The sequence below is a fragment of the Cupressus sempervirens genome, chromosome 7 (assembly GCF_028749045.1).
Source record: "Cupressus sempervirens isolate cs-2001-9-10 chromosome 7, ASM2874904v1, whole genome shotgun sequence".
In the NCBI taxonomy this organism is placed as follows: domain Eukaryota; kingdom Viridiplantae; phylum Streptophyta; class Pinopsida; order Cupressales; family Cupressaceae; genus Cupressus; species Cupressus sempervirens.
Window position 1 is genome coordinate 694158254 of NC_143124.1, and position 17880 is coordinate 694176133.

General features: G+C 33.3%; 1 pseudogene; it reads left to right on the forward strand.

Moving 5' to 3' along the window:
• The window catches only part of LOC149549113 (26S proteasome regulatory subunit S10B homolog B-like), an 88264-nt pseudogene that overhangs the window by 61725 nt on the left and 8659 nt on the right, over positions 1-17880 (forward strand).

The window sequence follows — 17880 nt, forward strand, 5'->3', positions numbered from 1 at the left end:
TGAAATCACACTTTTATTATATTATATCAGACATCATAATTTCTATTACATTGGTGATATATGTTAAGAAAGATTCTAGCTTTAATAAGTTTTCATTAGTAGCAATTTATGTCCAAATAGTATGTGTCAAAGAGGAAGTGTACAACCCTCTAGAATAGAATTTGAATAATATAATCAAACACTCATTAAAACCCACAAGTGATAGGTTAGAATATGGTGGCTTGAGAACAAAAACATAATAGATGAATACCAAGAGGCAAATTGAGATCTAAGAGTTGTGATAAATTGTGCTTCAGCCACCCTAAATACTCACTTCCGAAATATGTTAATAAACTGTAGGGTGTTGAATTTGAGGCCAAACACACACTATCTCACTCCAAAATTCCATAATGAAGAATGATCATCAACACACTAAAAACCACACACACCAAATTGTAGTTTGAAAACCCACATTAAAACAAGCTGAAAATATTTATCTTCACATCACAAAATACACACCCAAAAGCTTTAAAAATTGAGTGGGTCTTTCAATATCACTTATTTATGTTTCCCAAAACAAGATGATCAAATGAGGGTCAAAATTTTCTCTAAAAGAAGAAAGGGAAATGAAAAGGTCAACACAAGTTTTAAAATCCTCCTATCCAAAACAACACATCCCTATTATTTGTTCCTTAAATTATGTTTTCAACAAAAGGTTTGAGTGCCATGTCTTTGCTCTTATATTGTGTTTTGTCCCAAGCTTCAAACCATTATCATGCATCACCTATGTATCCATATGTATCTATCAAAGAATTTTGGTTGTGGTGTTTACCAAAGATAGTGTTGTCTTTGTGACCCATTAGGCTTTCACATTCATGTTGGTATTGCAACATTGTGCATCTTTTTTAATTAATTATTATGCTTATAGGTGACTAAGAACTTTCTAATGATATGCAACATTAGCACCAGAACACTTTGATATGGAATGAGTGTCTAAGTACAATGATGGTGCACATCTGCTAAATGTAAACTAAATATTAATGTCAAATGCCATGATATTGAAATATATATTCTAGTTTTAGTACTTATCCTTTGTAGTGGGTGGGGTTTAATCAAGATTTTAAGTTTCTCATCTTAAATTGAGGGGATTAAAAATAATATAGTCTATTCTCTAGCCAACACTTGATATTCTTGAATGTTCATTACAAAATCATATTTTAACTTAAATCGTTTTATTGTGGCTAATTAGGCATTTAGAGCTTTCATGTCTGAAATGAATAATTAACTTGTTGACAAGATTTATTGGTTTTTTTCAGGGCGTCAACTAGAGAAAATGGTCTAAAAGGTTTTGTCAATGCTTTCATGAATGATTTGCAGTATGAATTTGCAGAAAGTAAGTAAGAATATCATCTTTATCAAATATGGCACTTGTTTGATTCTTGTGTTTGTCTTTATTTGGCCGCTACAATATTTGGAGTCAAATTGTGATGGCAGTGTAATTTGTGCTTATTTTCATGTTTGTTTTTTTTTTGTAGTTGTCCCCAACACCATCGCAATACCAATGTTGACATCATAAATGCAACACCTGTGTGAGCATAAATAAAATGAAAATAAAATACAACATAAAACATTCCCCATTTGTTTTGATTATGGAGATTTGCACGCAAACAAGGTGGAGAGCTCCAAACGAGGGTGAAGAGCTATGAACATTGTCATGCCCTTGTGATTGGTGCATTCATTATTATGCCCTTATGGTCTCTGCATTTCATTATCATGCCCTTACAAATCTACGATTTCATTGTCGTGTCATACCCTTATACAACATAAATCATTCCCCATTTATTTTGACTATGGAGAGTTACATGCGAAAGAGTTGGAGAGCTCTAAACAAGGATGAAGAGTTGTAAATGTTGTCATTCCCTTATGATCAGTGTATTTCATTGATGTGCTCTTGTGATCCTTTCATTTCATTGTCATGCCCTTGCAGCTCTATGATTTAATTGCCATGTTGTACCCTTGTGATCTATGTGCCCTTACTCTGTGGTTTTCTTCAAGGGCAAGAAGAAGTACCTATGTAAATGTTCTTTTCTTTTCCTTCTAAACATGTATCTCTTTATATATTTAGAGAGATATTTTTAAGGTTCTTATTACATATTATCTCACAATAGAAAAATTGATCCAGCTACATACATATTCCAAAATCCAAATAATAATACAATAAAATGCACTCAACCTATGCTAAATGACTTACCTCAAGATCTTGCACAAAAATAATGCAGATCACAAAAAATGGGCAGAGTTCACAAGAAATTTTACAAAAATATATCATAGCAGATATTTTTAGAAAGAAACAACCAATAACCTAGTCTTTATATATATACGAAGATCTTTTTGAAGGTTCTTATTACATATTAGCACAACAAAAAAATTGATCTAGTTGCATACATATTCTAGAATCCAAATAATAAAACAATAAAACTCACCCAACCCATGCTAAGTGACTCAGCTCAAGATCTTGCACAAAAATAATGCACACCATGAAAAATGGCCAAAGTTTGCAAGAAATTTTACAAAAACATATCATATCTAAGATATTTTTAGAAAGAAACAAGTTATAACCCAGTCTTTTTAGATACATAGAGATCTTTTTGGAGGTTCTTATTATATATTTGCACATTAGAAAGCTTGATCCAGTTGCATACATATTCTAGAATCCAAATAATAAAACAATAAAAGTCACTCAACCTATCCTAAGTGACTTAGCTCAAGATCCTACACAAAAATAATGTAGACCACAAAAAAAAATGGGCAAAGTTCCCAAGAAATCTTATAAAGATATATCATAGCAGATATTTTTAGAAAGAAACAAGCCATAACCTAGTTAAATATGTCTAGTTGTTGATTAGCTAGGTTGATTACAAATTCCTATAGAACTATCATTAGATTAGGTATAATAAAATGAACAATTAGTTGTTCCCAGCCAGCAGGATCAAATACAATTTTTCAAGGTGATAAAATTGCATATGTAGATGCATCACTTACATGCCAGGCTTAAAGTGCATTCCCCAAATTATTATAAATGGTTGGATATAAAGGCTCCATATATTGGCCCAACAATGGAAGCCAAGGATGTAACCATGCATGTAGTGGCACACTCTCCCTGTGAGGGTCCCATGTATATATTATTGTTATTAATTTGGGCATCCTCTATGATCCAGAATGTTATAAAGTATTGAATCTGGTAGTAACTTCTCCCATGTCTCCATAAAATGTAGCATAGGTTCAAGGTACCTTGGCTCCTAGGAATTTGTAGTAGTTATTCTCACTGTTGGAAGAATAACTTCAGTGAAGAGTTGAGTGAAAGGAGTTGAAGAAGCAAGTTCTACTTCAATGTAAATGCCATAATCATGAGGCTCATTCCCTTTCAGAAGCCTCTACCATAATGACATTAGCTCTAAATGATGCAAAGGATGTTGAAGTGGTTCCCAACCTTGAAACACTCTTATAAGAAATGGCAAAGCAAATGAAAATGCAATACATGACAAATTGCACAACTTGTAGCCTTTATATATAGAGAGAGAGATCTTTTTGAAGATGCTTATTACTTTTTAGCACAACTAAAAAATTGATCCAGATGCATACATATTCTAGAATCCAAATAATAAAATAATAAAACTCACTCAACCTGTTCTAAGTGACTTAGCTCAAGATCCTACACAAAAATAATGCAAACCATGAAAAATGGGCAGAGATTGCTAGAAATTATACAAAAACATATCATGGCATATATTTTTAGAAAGAAACAAGCCATAACCTAGTTAAATTTCTCTAGTTTCTGATTAGTTAGGTTGATTACAAATTCTTGGAGAACTATCATCAAATTAGGTATAATGAAATGAACAATCAGTTGTTCCTAGCAAGCAGGATCAAATACAGTTTTTCAAGGTGATAAAATTGCATATGTAGATGCATCACTTGCATGTCAGGCATGAATTGCATTCCCCAACTTATAAAAAATGGTTGGATATAAAGGCTCCACATTGGCCCAACAATGGAAGCCAAGAATCTAACCATGCATGTATTGGCATGCTCTCCCTATTAGGATCCCAAGTATCTATTGCTGCTATTAAATTAGTTATCCTATATGATCCAAAATGTTATGAAGTATTGAATCTAATAGTAACTTCTCACATGTCTCTACAAAATGTAGCATAGGTTCAAGGTCCCTTGGCTCCTAGGAATTTGTAGTAGCTATTCTCACTATTGGAAGAATAACTTCAGTGAAGAGTCAAGTGAAAGAAATTGAAGAAGCAAGTCATGCTTCTGTGTAAATGTCATAATCACGAGGCTCATTCCCTTGCAAGAGCCTCTGCCACAACAATATTACCTCTAAACCATGCAAAGAATGTTGAAGTGGTTCCCAACCTTGAAACACTCTTCTAAGAAATGGTAAAGAAAATTTAGATGCAATACATGACAAATTCCAAGGTGATCATGAAAAATACTAATATCTTAAATGCAATAAATTGGAAGGTAAGAATTTTGTGAGAAGTATGTTTTATTTAAAGATCTTGTGCCAAAACCAGGAAAGAGCATTATTTGACTACAAATAATTAGAGAACAAATATAAGCTCAAAAATTTCAAGAGAGTATGTTGACAATTAGGATGAATGAAAGTAGCGGTCAACTATAGAAGCATCTCATATAGTTGAGTTACTATACCCTCCAATTTATTGCATTATTGATATTAGGATATGCTAGTTTAAGAAAATGTTGATGCTATTTCCATGGTGATCATGACACAGCAAAATAGAATGTAATTCCTATTATAGATTGTTTGAACAAGGGTAAATTTTTGACACAATAATGATTCATGTTCAACACCATTCACTTGCACATGGATAAACCAATAGATGGCTAAGTTGAAGGAAAAATGAATTCCATTGAAATCTAAACTAATGAAATTTGTAGAAGAACAAAATGAGAAATTATGTGAACAACTCCCTAAATATTCAAGAACACAAGAAGGGAAAAATAAGAAGAAAAATGGAGGGAGTGACAAGGAGTTACAAACAAGAGGAATGAAGAGGAAGGGATAGAGGACAAGGGGCCACCTCAAAAGAAGAAAAGGTCACCCTTATGTCCAAGTAAGCAAGATATGGATTCCCCCTCTAATGAAAGTAAAGAACAACATATTGAGAGACATTTTGTGGTCAACTTTGAGGCCCTTTCAAATGATGATCAAATAGAGCCCTAAGGTACAAATTTCTTGGACATTAATTTGAGCACCAAGGATTGTGATTAAGGAATTCAAAGTCATTAGGATGAACTAGGTGAGATCACCTCCCTAACATGGCTATCAAAGTGAATGTGATGGGGACAAATAATATTATCCCAACCCATTAGGAGTTAGCAAGGTAGATCTAATATTTACCTTGGGATTTGGTTTTCTTCATGCAATCTTATTTATTGCAACACTTTCCTGGATTCTATCTAGAGCTCCCATAATATCCTCTATGTTTTCTAGTTGTTGTTTGTGTCATACGATCTCTTTCTGAAGTTTCTCCTTCTCCTTTTGGTATATTGCCACAAACTCTCTCTCTTGTTCCTTCAATTTTAATCAAACTTATGAATATCTACCTCTACCATATCTAAAATCAACTTCACGTCGTGTTGTAACTCTCGCATAGGTGTTTGATCCTCGATAGCTTTCATTTCAGCATTCAAGTTTTCAAGATTGGTCAACACCCTCACTTGTAGACCTCTCATGTCAAGCACTTTTTGTACTATTTCAACACCATGTTCTTGCTTCTGAGCTAATAGTTCTTTAGGTGCATTTTCTTGTAAAACATTAATTTTGTTGAACAATTGTAAACTCTTAGAAAATGCATTCTTGTTTTCTATTACCATTGACAAGCTTCCCTTGAACAAAATCAAAATGAAGAGGCATAAATACACCAAATTTTTCTTTCAAAACCATATGTGCAGATATAAACATTAAGTACAACTTGTCCAATATTTTTGCAGATATACACATTAATTACACCAAATTTTTCTTTCAAAACCATATGTGCAGATATAAACATTATGTACAACATGTCCAATATTTTTGTAGATATACACATTAATTACACCAAATTTTTCTTTCAAAAACATATGTGTAGATATAAACATTAAGTACAACATGTCCAATATTTCTGCAGATATACACATTAATTACACCATATTTTTATTTCAAAACCATATGTGCAAATATAAACATTAAGTACAACATGTCCAATATTTTTGTAGATATACACAACCAACTCAATAAGGGTACAAGAATAGGTTATTCTCATGAAGAAGGATCATGTCAAATAATACAAGGAATTTGATCAAAATAGGAAGACAATCACTAGATTGTTATCTAACTTTCAAAGAGAAGGTGATGAAAAATATTATTGTACTTGCAAGAGTTGTAATGGCTTAAAGACAAGAAGAATCAAAATCAAATTAGTTCTCTTCATCGTAAAATGGTAGAGACTATGACCCAATTAAAATGATCTTGGTAGAACTATTATTGAGCATGAGAATGGATTTGCAATGATTAATACAAGTTTTTTTGACCTAGTTTGGGATGAGCCTTATGTTCTTTCAAGCTAATGTGAGTAGGTACTTTACTCAAAGGTTCCACATAAACCAAGTTGGTCATTTTTTTAAGACATGAATCAAGGGGAAGGCCAATAAAGTATACTGCAATGGAAGAAGAAGATACTAAGGAAGAGGAAGAAGTGGATCATGATTGAGAATTAGTCAATGATGCTCCTAATGTAAATGATGTTGCTATTGATCATGATCATGATGCTTCTACTGATCACAATGATGATGCTTCTACTAATCAAGATGATAATGATGAAGATGATGATGACAATGATGATGACGATGACAATGACGATGATGATGAGAATAATGATGATGACCAGAATAGTGGTGGTGACAATGTCGACAATGAAAATGATCCTAATGATGAGATAGATGAAGAATAACATCTTGTCTTACAATTGCAAGGGATGAAAAGGTTTTTCCTGATAAGCATGTTGAGGTTCAAGCTAATAGGCAAGATGATGTGGTTGGACAAGGTAAAGAGCACTAAAATGTTCTTTTTTAAAAAATTAAGCCTCAAATTTTTAAAATTTAACCCTTTTATTTGTTATTGCAGAGGACCCACCTTTGCAAAGGACAACGAGTGCATGTCCATGAGTGAGAAGAAATATCGATGATGACATGGATATGCCTCTGTAAAAATATAGGGAAGGACCAAAAAAAAGAAAAAAAATGATTCATGTGACCTTATATGTAACTTATTTGATAAGGACTAATATTTATGTCTAGATGTTTTATTTATGTTCTATTGAATCTTCTAATGAATCTTATCTTTTAATGTTAATGTGGATGTTCTAATGAAACTTATGTGTTAATAAATGTTATCATGTGATAATTCATGAATGTTACATTTTATTAATAGAATGAATGAATTTTAGATGTTAACAGGGAATATAGATGTTAACAGGGAATTTTAGATGAATTTTGCATACTCCATCAAGTATGCAAATGAGCTTCCACCTTCATGTGGTTGGTTTTGATTAGTAGAGAATATTAAACTATTCTTGAAACCAAGGGAAGCTCAACATTAACCTATGATTGCATGACAACTAACTATCTGAATCTCTTGGTTTCAGCCAATGCAGAAGGATGCTATAGTCAAACTCATTGATTTATGAAATTTAGTTGCAGTGTATAAAGTATTCGAAAGAATGGATTTCTATGAGATTGCCTCAAATTATTTCTCTCTAAGATATTCTTCTTCTTCTTTTTTAATCTGTAATCACATTTGATTATGTTGTTATTTTTGCATCAAATTCTTGGATCATGTTGTATGGTTCATCATATAAATAAGAGAAAGATATTAGAAAGAGTGATCCAATGTAAATAACATAATTAAGTTATTTAGCTTTATTTCTTTTGAATTGCTTGTAGAATTGATAGTAGTGTTGAGGAGACTAAAATTTTTTCAATACATAGAAAGCTCATGTTCATAGCTTCTCATGAAACACCATTAAGGTAGAGCTTGACAACAAATGGGGTTCCAACTGGTCATTATGCTTCAAAGGTGGAATTTTTTTCTTGGATATTCAGATCAAATGGAGCTATTTTTCTAATGGAAAGAAAATTAAATGATCTTGTCCTTTCTTATTTTGATGCAGGGGAAGGTTCCTCTTATATCACAAGATGGACTCCATCAACTACATATCTTCATTTTTGTATTGGCAGTTTCTCATGTCTTGTCTTGCATAGTAATTATGACACTAGGATGGAAAAGGTATGAGTCACTAGGCTTTCCTCCTCTTATTGTTATATTTTCCATTTTCTCATTGCATGATTTCATTTGAGAACTTTTGTTGCAAATTGGGAGACATGAAGAAGAATTTGAATAGTGGAAACAAATGATATTTGATCATTCTAAAGTATGCATTGATTCATGATATTTTTAAAAAAAAATTTAATGAATCTTGTCATACAAATTGACTTGATATGTTGGGAGGTAGTAGACTTAAAGGGAAAAACAAATCTTCTAAGGTATATGAATACACCATAATTCATGTGCTTGTGCATTCTATTGTTTCACAATGTTATCATGAACTATTCTCATTATTTCTTTTGAGTGTGGTGATATGTTGAATAATATTACAGGTAACCTTTTAAATTTTTAGCTTTTCCATGTAACCTTTTCCATTTATTATCACTTCCAAATAATAACTAAAGTATAATTATGTCTTGTAGATACACATTTTTTCCATAATAGAGCAATATATAGTTCCATGCTTAATTTCTCATTTTATTTTATGTACTGGTGTGTATGGGTAGTTTATCTTTCTTTGAAGGTGACAAAGTTCATAGACAAACATACTAGCATATAGGTTTATTACTTAATAGTTTCCTTAAATTTGTACTTGGTTCACTATCATACATGGTTAGACTCAGAAAGTTGGTCAATCACCATTAGATAGTTTTCCCTTGATTGTCATTTTTTGACTCAATAGTCCTGACATTTACATATTTTATGTGCAATCAACTATTTAAATAGTTTTGGAAAGGTGACTGGATGATATAGTATGGTAAGTATGACATGGTTTAGCATGGATACAATTAGAAAGTATGACATGTTTTAACATGGTTACAATTAGAAAAGTAATCAAGATCCACTAGATAGTTTTTCCTTGATTGCTTAATATCAATATCACACATTTAGTATCCATGATATTTACATATTTGACATGCAATCAAATACATAGATATTTTTGGAAAGGTGATTGATTGATATAATATTGTAAAAATGACATGTTTTGCCATGGCTAAAGTTGGAAAATTAATAAAGGACCATTAGATAGTTTTCTCTTTATTATTTTGCATCAATATCATACATTATTTTATATGATATTTACATGTTCAACATGCAATCAAATGCATAAATATAGTTTGAAAGGTGGAAAAAAGATATAATTTAATAAATATGCTCATATCTATTTTCCAGGTTCCTTATCCCCCACTTGGATGCATTCGCATCTATTTCTCCTATCCTTGATCCTTTTTATTTCCATTTTGAAATATTGTTTCCATAATTTTTAGGGTACTTTGAAAAATCCAATTTAAATATTCTTACATTTCTCATATTTTTCCAATAGGGGAATGTGGATGTGGTATGATCATCCTTTATTTCACTATCATTCTAATATATGTATCACCTATGAATCTAGGATTCTATCTCTAGTGGATATTTAATTTTGAACAAATTAATATTTAACTATTCATGCTTGTACTATTAAAGTAAATTAGTTTTTCTAATATTGGGATTATGAATTTTTCTTTGTACAGTAATTGTGAAAGCTAGTAGTGGGCCAAGATATGTTGTTAGGTGTTAGAATAAGGTAGATAAAGATAGGCTCACTATAGGCATAGGTGTTGTTCTTGACATGAAAACACTTATAATAATGAGGGTTCTTCCTTGTGTGTTAGCTAACATCAGAATCTCACATCATCAAGCTATTAATAAACACAAATTATATAAGAATATTTGAAGGGATTTTCTAGAAAAAGGCTAATCATTTTGTTTGTGTATATTGGATGCAGGTGGACCCTGTTGTTTATAATATGCTACATGAGGATCCCAGCAATGTGAGCTACTCAGCAGTAGGAGGGTTAGCAAATCAAATCAGGGAGCTAAGAGAGTCTATTGAAATTCCTTTAATGAATCTTGAACTCTTTCATAGGGTTTGAATCAAACCTCCTAAAGTAAAATTTGTGTGGGATGCAAATTAATCATGGTAATTACTTGTTTATGTAAAGTTTAACTTGCATGTTTTATTTGTTCTTGTTGGAATTCATTCATAGAGGTTGATTGTTTTTTCTCCAATTTTAGGGAGTACTTATATATGGCCCTCCTAGAGTAGGAAAGACAGTATTACTAAGAGCTATTGCTAGTAACATTGATGCCAATTTTCTTAAGGTTATAGCTTAGATTTTTTGATATCCATCTTACTTTTATGCAATCCAACTTTCTTATTTCTTGGACTTGATGTTTGATTTATGCCTTCTTTTTGTAATACTTTTTTTTGAGTGCTATAATAGATAAATATATCAGCGAAGTTGCAAGATTGATTAGGGAAATGTTTGGTTATGCATGGGATCACCGGGTATGAGTTCTTATTCATTTGCAGATCAAAAGACTAAATTTTGTTGTTTGTTAATATAATTGCAAATGCTAATATTTTATTTATATTTAATAGTAGTTTTTTTTTATTTCAAAACATTGTGTATGTTGAATCATTAGTTCATCACATCATATTTATGGATGAAATTGATGCAATCAATGGACATTGTTTTAGTGAAGGAACAAGTGTTGATCGAGAAATTCAAAGAACTTTTATGGAATTTCTTAACCATGATGCAAGAGTATCCTGGGTGTAAGAGCTATCTTGTATCACCCAAAAAAATAATTTTATTTTTAGTCTTTTATATTTTAATAAGGACTAGTAGACAGGGTGGTTACTGCTTATGGGAACTTGCTATTTTTAGTAATTTTTTCATATGAGCTCAGAATGTTCTCATTTTCTATAGGAAGGTTCATTTTAGAGTTATAAGCCTACCATAAAAATTGCATTTCTCTAGCTTAAGTATCAGAGAAGTTATTGCAGATTTTCAGTGAAAACTTTTGTAGAAAAATCTTCAGGCTCAACGTTGGAGACCTTGGATTGCTTGGATGAGGTCCAAAAACTTGATGGTGGGGCACTTGCGTGGTTTCAAACTTGTAGATCAGGAGCTAGCATTTCTAAAAAGTGGTTATAATAGCCAATTGGAGCAATGGTTCAAAAGTTATGGCCTTCCGAAGTTGTGCTACTCGAAATATCTAAAATAATTGTCAAAGAAGTATTTGGTCGATTCTATATATGTATCGTTAGGGTCTGTTGGCCCTAGGCATTAAGTTTCATTGTCTAGAATCTTCTTGAGTGGCACAAAATTACCTATTTAAGAAAGGCCTAAACATTGTCTAGGATAGCTCTGAGTGGTAGTTCACAGCTTGTCTTGTAGATGATTGTAATGAAGGTGCCAATGTGGGTTAGCATATCATACTTGTGAATTCTATAATACTGCATTTGCGGCACAAATAATAAGTCCATATTTTATTCTTGCATTTATTGTTGTTTCTTTGTTTTTGTTACAAGTTTATGGTATTAAGGGGAGCACCCTTCATCAAGTGGTATCAGAGCTAGAGTTCTTGAGTGTGTGGATAGATCACCGACTATGAGGCAGTTCACATCAAGACCGTGGTTTGGGTGGAGCATGTAAATAGATCCCCAATTGTGAGGCAGTTTGCACTAGGGTTTTAGCAAAAGCACAAAAATGCCTCGACGAAGAGAGCATGGTGGAAGAGTTGTAGGTGTTACACTAGAGGGTTTTAGAGCCCTCCAAAGAAAAATGCAAGCATTGGAAGAACAAACACATAGAGGAATAAATCTTCCTATAAGAGATGAAAGCGAGGATGAGGATGAAGTAGAAGAAAATGTTGAAGCAAAGACAATTCTAAACCCAAAGGAAGAAAGGATTTTTAGGGCCATCTCCAAGATTAAAAAAAGACCTAAGTTTGAAGTTCCCACATTTTTAGGAAATCATAACCCAAAGGAGTTGATTGATTGGATCAATGAACTAGTGGAGTATTTGAGTATGAAGATATTGAGGATCCTGATAGGGTCAAGTTTGTAAAATAAAACTGAAGGGGTGTCTGAAGATTTGGTGGAAGGAGGTTTAGTTGGAGTGAAATAGAAAGGGAAAGGACAAAATTACTAGATGGGAGTGGATGATAGCTAAATTGAAGTGACAATTCATTCACATGGATTATGAGCTTGATCTATTGAAGAAAATGCAAGGGTTGAAGTAAGCAAAAAAATATCTTCAAGAGTATACCAAAGAGTTCTACCAAGGTTTCATTAGAATCAACCATGCAAAATTTGTTAAGGAGAATGTTGCATGTTATCTTAATGGGTTAAGTCCAAGCATTCAGGATGACTTGAGTCTAGTTTGAATGAATAGTATTGATGAGGCATAATAATTTTCCCTAAGAGTTGAAGAAAAACTAAACAACAAGTTTGACAACAAGAATAGTGGAAGAGGTCATGATGGAAGATATGGAAAATGATCTTATGTTGGTCATAATGATGATCAAAAGAACAAGGATGAGGTTGGGAGTAGCAATCAGAACTAGAGGGGAAATAATTGCAATTGTTTCCATGATCAAAACAATAAAGATAAGAGAGGAAGAGGTAGAGGATAAGGATTTGGAAGAGGAGGCTTTTGTGGGAAATGTTTTCATTGCAGAGAAGAAAGGCATAAAGCATTTGAATGTACCTAGTGCCAAGGAAGGATAGATCAAAGAATAGAAGGTAAAGCCAGAGTTGCACATGTTGATGAAGATGCTAGATCCTCATATTCTAAAGATGTTGAAAGAGAAGAAGTCTTGGTTAATAGAAGAGTCATGTTGAGTGGTGAGAATGAACCTGATCAAATAAGGAGCTTGTTTCATACAAGGTGCATATTTGAAAATAAGTGTTGTGATGTGATCATTGATGGTAGAAGTACTAATAATCTAGTGTAAAAAATGATGGTCACCAAGTTGAAGATGAAGAGGCAGAAACACCTACATCCATACCATATTTCTTGGGTGCAAGATGACCACAAGGTCATGGTCAATGAGTAGTGCTCAGTGAAGTTCAAGATTGGAAGCTACCAAGATGAGGTACTTTTTGATATCATACCTATGGATATATGTTATGTTGTTGTGTAGGCCATGGTAGTTTGGCAGGCATGTTCTACATGATGGGCAAGCAAATAGCTACACTCTGACCAAGGATGGAGTGAAACATAAGTTGAATTCATTGAAGGAGAAAGAAGAAAAGGTATTTAGTGTTGCCAAAATATGTTTTGTTGATGGAAAAGAGTTTCTCAAAGGTATGAAGAATGAGCATATGTGTTTTGCTATAATTCAAAAAGATAGTAAAGAAGAAGTAGAGGAGTTACCTACAAAAGTTATAGATATGTTGGGAGAGTTTTTTGATATTGTATCAGATAATGTACCTAATGGATTACCCCCAATGAGGAAGATTACTCACCAAATGGATTTTGTTCTAGGAACTAGTTTTCCAAACAAGGTAGTGCATAGAATGACACTAGCAAAAAGTGAAGAGTTTAATAGACAAGTTCATGAGTTATTTCATAAACGGTTGATTTGAGAGAGTCTAATTCCATGTTTTGTACTAGTAGTATTAGCACAAAAGAAGAATGGAGAATGGAGGATGTGCATAGATTCTCACACCATCAACAAGATCACAATCAAGTATAGATTTCCATTTCCAAGGATGGATGATATTATGGACTGTTTGAGTGGAGCTAAGTATGTCACAAAGATAGATTTAAAGAGTGGGTACCATCATATTCATATTAGAGAAGGTGATGAGTGGAAGACTACTTTCAAGACCAAAGAAGGACTGTAGGAGTGGTTGGTCATGCCTTTTGGGCTAACCAATGTACTGAGCACTTTCATGTGACTCATGAATGAGGTACTAAAGGAATTTCTAGGTAAGTTTGTCATTTTTTACCTAGATGATATTTTGATATTTATTAAGACATTGGAGGAGCATTTGATCCATATTCACGAGGTGTTTGATAAGTTGAAGGAAGAAAAGTTGTTGATAAACCTAAAGAAGTGTAGTTTTTTAATAAAGGAGTTGGTGTACCTTGGATTTGTAGTCTCAGTAGAAGATCTAAAAATGGACCTAGATAAAGTGAAGGCTATCCTTGAATGGCCTACTTCAAGGAGTGTGGTAGAGGTAAGATCTTTTCATGGACTAGCTAGTTTTTATAGAAAGTTCATAAGAGGTTTTAGTAGTATAATGTGGACCTTTGACTGAAACAATGAGAGGGGATAGGAAAGAATTTAAGTGGACTATAGGAGTAGATAAGAGTTTTAATTTGTTGAAATAGAAAGTTATTGAGTAGCTTGTTTTAGCACTTCCTAATTTTAACAAGGTGCTTCAAGTATAATATGATGCTAGTGGTACTACAATAGGAATTTTTATGAGCCAAGAAGGTGAACCTATTATTTATTCTAATGATAAATTGAATGATGCAAAAAGAAAATATTTTTTTTATGATCAAGAATTTTATGCTATAGTTCAAGCATTGAAGAAGTGGAGACACTATCTTCTTCCTAAGGAGTTTTTTTGGTATACTGATCATCAAACTTTGCAATATTTAAATATTCAAGGAAAATTCAACCAAAGGCATTTGAAGTGGGTTGAGTTTTTGTAGAGCTACACATTTTTTTTGAAACACAGGAGTGGGAAGTCTAACAAAGTCACAGATGCTCTTAGTAGAAGATAACTTTTGCTGACAAAAATGTAGATAGAGGTGGTTGGGTTCAAGGAAATTAGTACATTATATCTAGATGATCTTGATTTTGGTGAAGCATGGAAAGATTGTACAGAACCTATTACACTTGACAGGACAAAGTGGTTGGATTTCATGATCTGGGATAGTATGTTGTTTAAAAGAAACCAATTGTGCATTCCCAAAAGTTTAATGAGATAGAATGTCATCATGGAGAAGCATAGTGGAGGATTGGTTGGACATTTTGGTAAAGATAAGACCATTGGTTTGGTTGGTGAGAATTATTATTGGCCATAGTTGTAGCAAGATGTGAAAAAGTTTGTACAGTGTTGCAGAGTATGTCAGATGGCAGGAGTAAAGCAGAATACAAGATTTTATCAGCCATTACCTGTACCAAAGAAGCCATGAGAGGATGTTAGCATGGATTTTGTTCTTGGATTATTGAGGACATAGCACAGGCATGATTCTATTTTTTTGGTGGTTGACAGGTTCTCAAAGATGACACTTTTTATTCATTGCAAGAAGACTAGTGATGTTGTTCATGTGGCAGAATTATTTTTCAAAGAAGTCATGAGACTACATGGTCTGCCAAAGAGTACAATTTCAGATCAAGATACCAAATTTTTTGGGTATTTCTAGCATACATTGTGGAAGAAGTTGAAGACAGATTTGAAGTTCAGTTCATCACACCATCCATAGACTGATGGATAGATAGAAGTTGCGAATTGCATTTTGGGAAACTTGCTAAGATGCTTGGTTGGAGATAAACCAAAAGAATGGGATATGATTTTACCACAGGCAAAATTTGCATATAATAATTATTCCAATCAGAGTACTAGTAAATCACCATTCCATATTGTATATGGGAGAAGTCCTAGAAATGCTTCTGAATTATAGCAATTGGATAAAGGAAAGCTAAGTAGTGTTGAAGTAGAAGATTTTGCTCAAAATTTGAAGAACATCCATGAGGAGGTGAGGATGAACATCATAAAGATGAATACATAGTATAAGGCTAAGGTAGATGTGAAAAGGGGGTATAAGGAATTTTAGATTGGAGATGAAGTCATGGTTCATTTGAGAAACAGGCATTTTCCAATGAGTACATATAATAAGTTGAAGATGAAGAAGTTTGGACCTTGCAAGATAGTGAAAAGGCATGATTCTAGAAATGTTTATGAAGTGGAGTTGTCTACTGAATTGAATATTTCACCAGTATTTAACATTTTAGATTTGATAGTATTATGAAGGAGGTGATGACGATGAAGTTGCAGAAGCATAGTGGAGTATTCCAGCAACCAGTTCAACTACAAAGGAGATTGAGGAGATACTGGATAGTTGTGTTGGAAAAAGTACTAGGAACAAAACTTATGAGAAAGATTTAGTCAAATGGAAAGGGAGGCCAATTGAGGATTTATCATGGCTAGCAAAGGAGGAGGTTAACCATCTTGGTTTTCCTCTGAACACTTGAGATGTGATAGAGTCACTTCTCAAATTACCTCGGGTGTCTAATGTAGGAGCATCCTAGGTGTAAGAGCAATCTTACATCATCCAAAAAAATATTTTATTTTCAATCTTTTCTATTTTAATAAGGACTAGTAGACAAGGTGGTTACTATTTATGGGAACTTTCTATTTTTAGTAAGTTTGTCATATGAGCTCAAAATGTTCTCATTTTCTATAGGAGGGTTCTATTACAGTTATAAGCCTCCCATAAAAATAGCATTGTTCTAGCTTAAGTATCAGAGAAGTTATTGCAGAGTTTTGGTGTAAAAATTTGCAGAAAAATCTTCAGGCTCACCATTGGAGGCCTTAGAGTGCCTGGATGAGGTCCAAAAACTCAACAGAAGGGTGCTTGCACAATTTCAAGTTGGTAGGTTAAGAGTTGGCATTTTCAAAAAGTGGTTATAATAGCCAATCAGAGCAACAGTTCAAGAGTTGTGGCCTTCCAAAGTTGGGCTAGGAAAAATATCTAAAATAATTGTCAAAGATGTATTTGGCCAACTCTATATGTATTGTTAGGGTCTTTCGGCCCTAGATATTAAGTTTCATTGTCTAGAATCTTCCCAAGTGGCATAAGATTGCCTATTTAAGAAAGACCCAAACATTGTCTAGGACAACTCTATGTGGTAGTTTGTAGCTTGTCTTGTAGATGATTGTAATGAAGGCACTCATGTGGGTTAGCATATTGTACTTGTGAATTTTGTAATACCACATTTATGGCACAAATAAGAAGTCAATATTTTGTTCTTGCATTTGTTATTGTTTCTTTATTTTTGAAATATAAAGCAACCAAAACTAGGGGGTTGGCCCTTACAAGCAAAAAGTTGGTAACCAGCACATTACTAGCAAGCTAAAAACTATCTAAAACATCGAAAAGCCAAAGAGTCTTCAACTAGAAACTAAATAGCATAATACTAGGAATAACTAAACTAAAAAGTCCAAAAAATATAATACTACGAAAGTTCAACCAGATAACTATTGGCAAAACAGGCCAACACCAAGTCTTAATTATAGTTGGATACCAGCAAATCCAAAAACAACAGATAAACATAAAAGTCTTGGATTGGAGGATCCCATTAAACTAAAAATCTTTAAAAGAAAATTTCTCCTTCCCCTTCGCAGCTAGTAGAATCTGAGACTAGTCATCAGCAAGGAATTTGTAGAGCAGCTTATGGTCCTCCATATCCCTTCCAGTATCCTCCTTTTCCTATGCCAACAGTTGGATGCTGGTGGCTGCAGCGTGGGTGACTTTGAGGTTAAATTTAGAGAAGGTAAAGAACCCTTCCTTTAAAACTTTAACCCTCTTTTCCAGCTTGGCATACTACTCCACCTACTCCTCGATCTCTTCCTCGATTTCCATTTCCTCCTTCCTCGTTTCCTCCTTGGTATTCTAGACCTAGATTTTATCCTACAAAACCTTAGGATT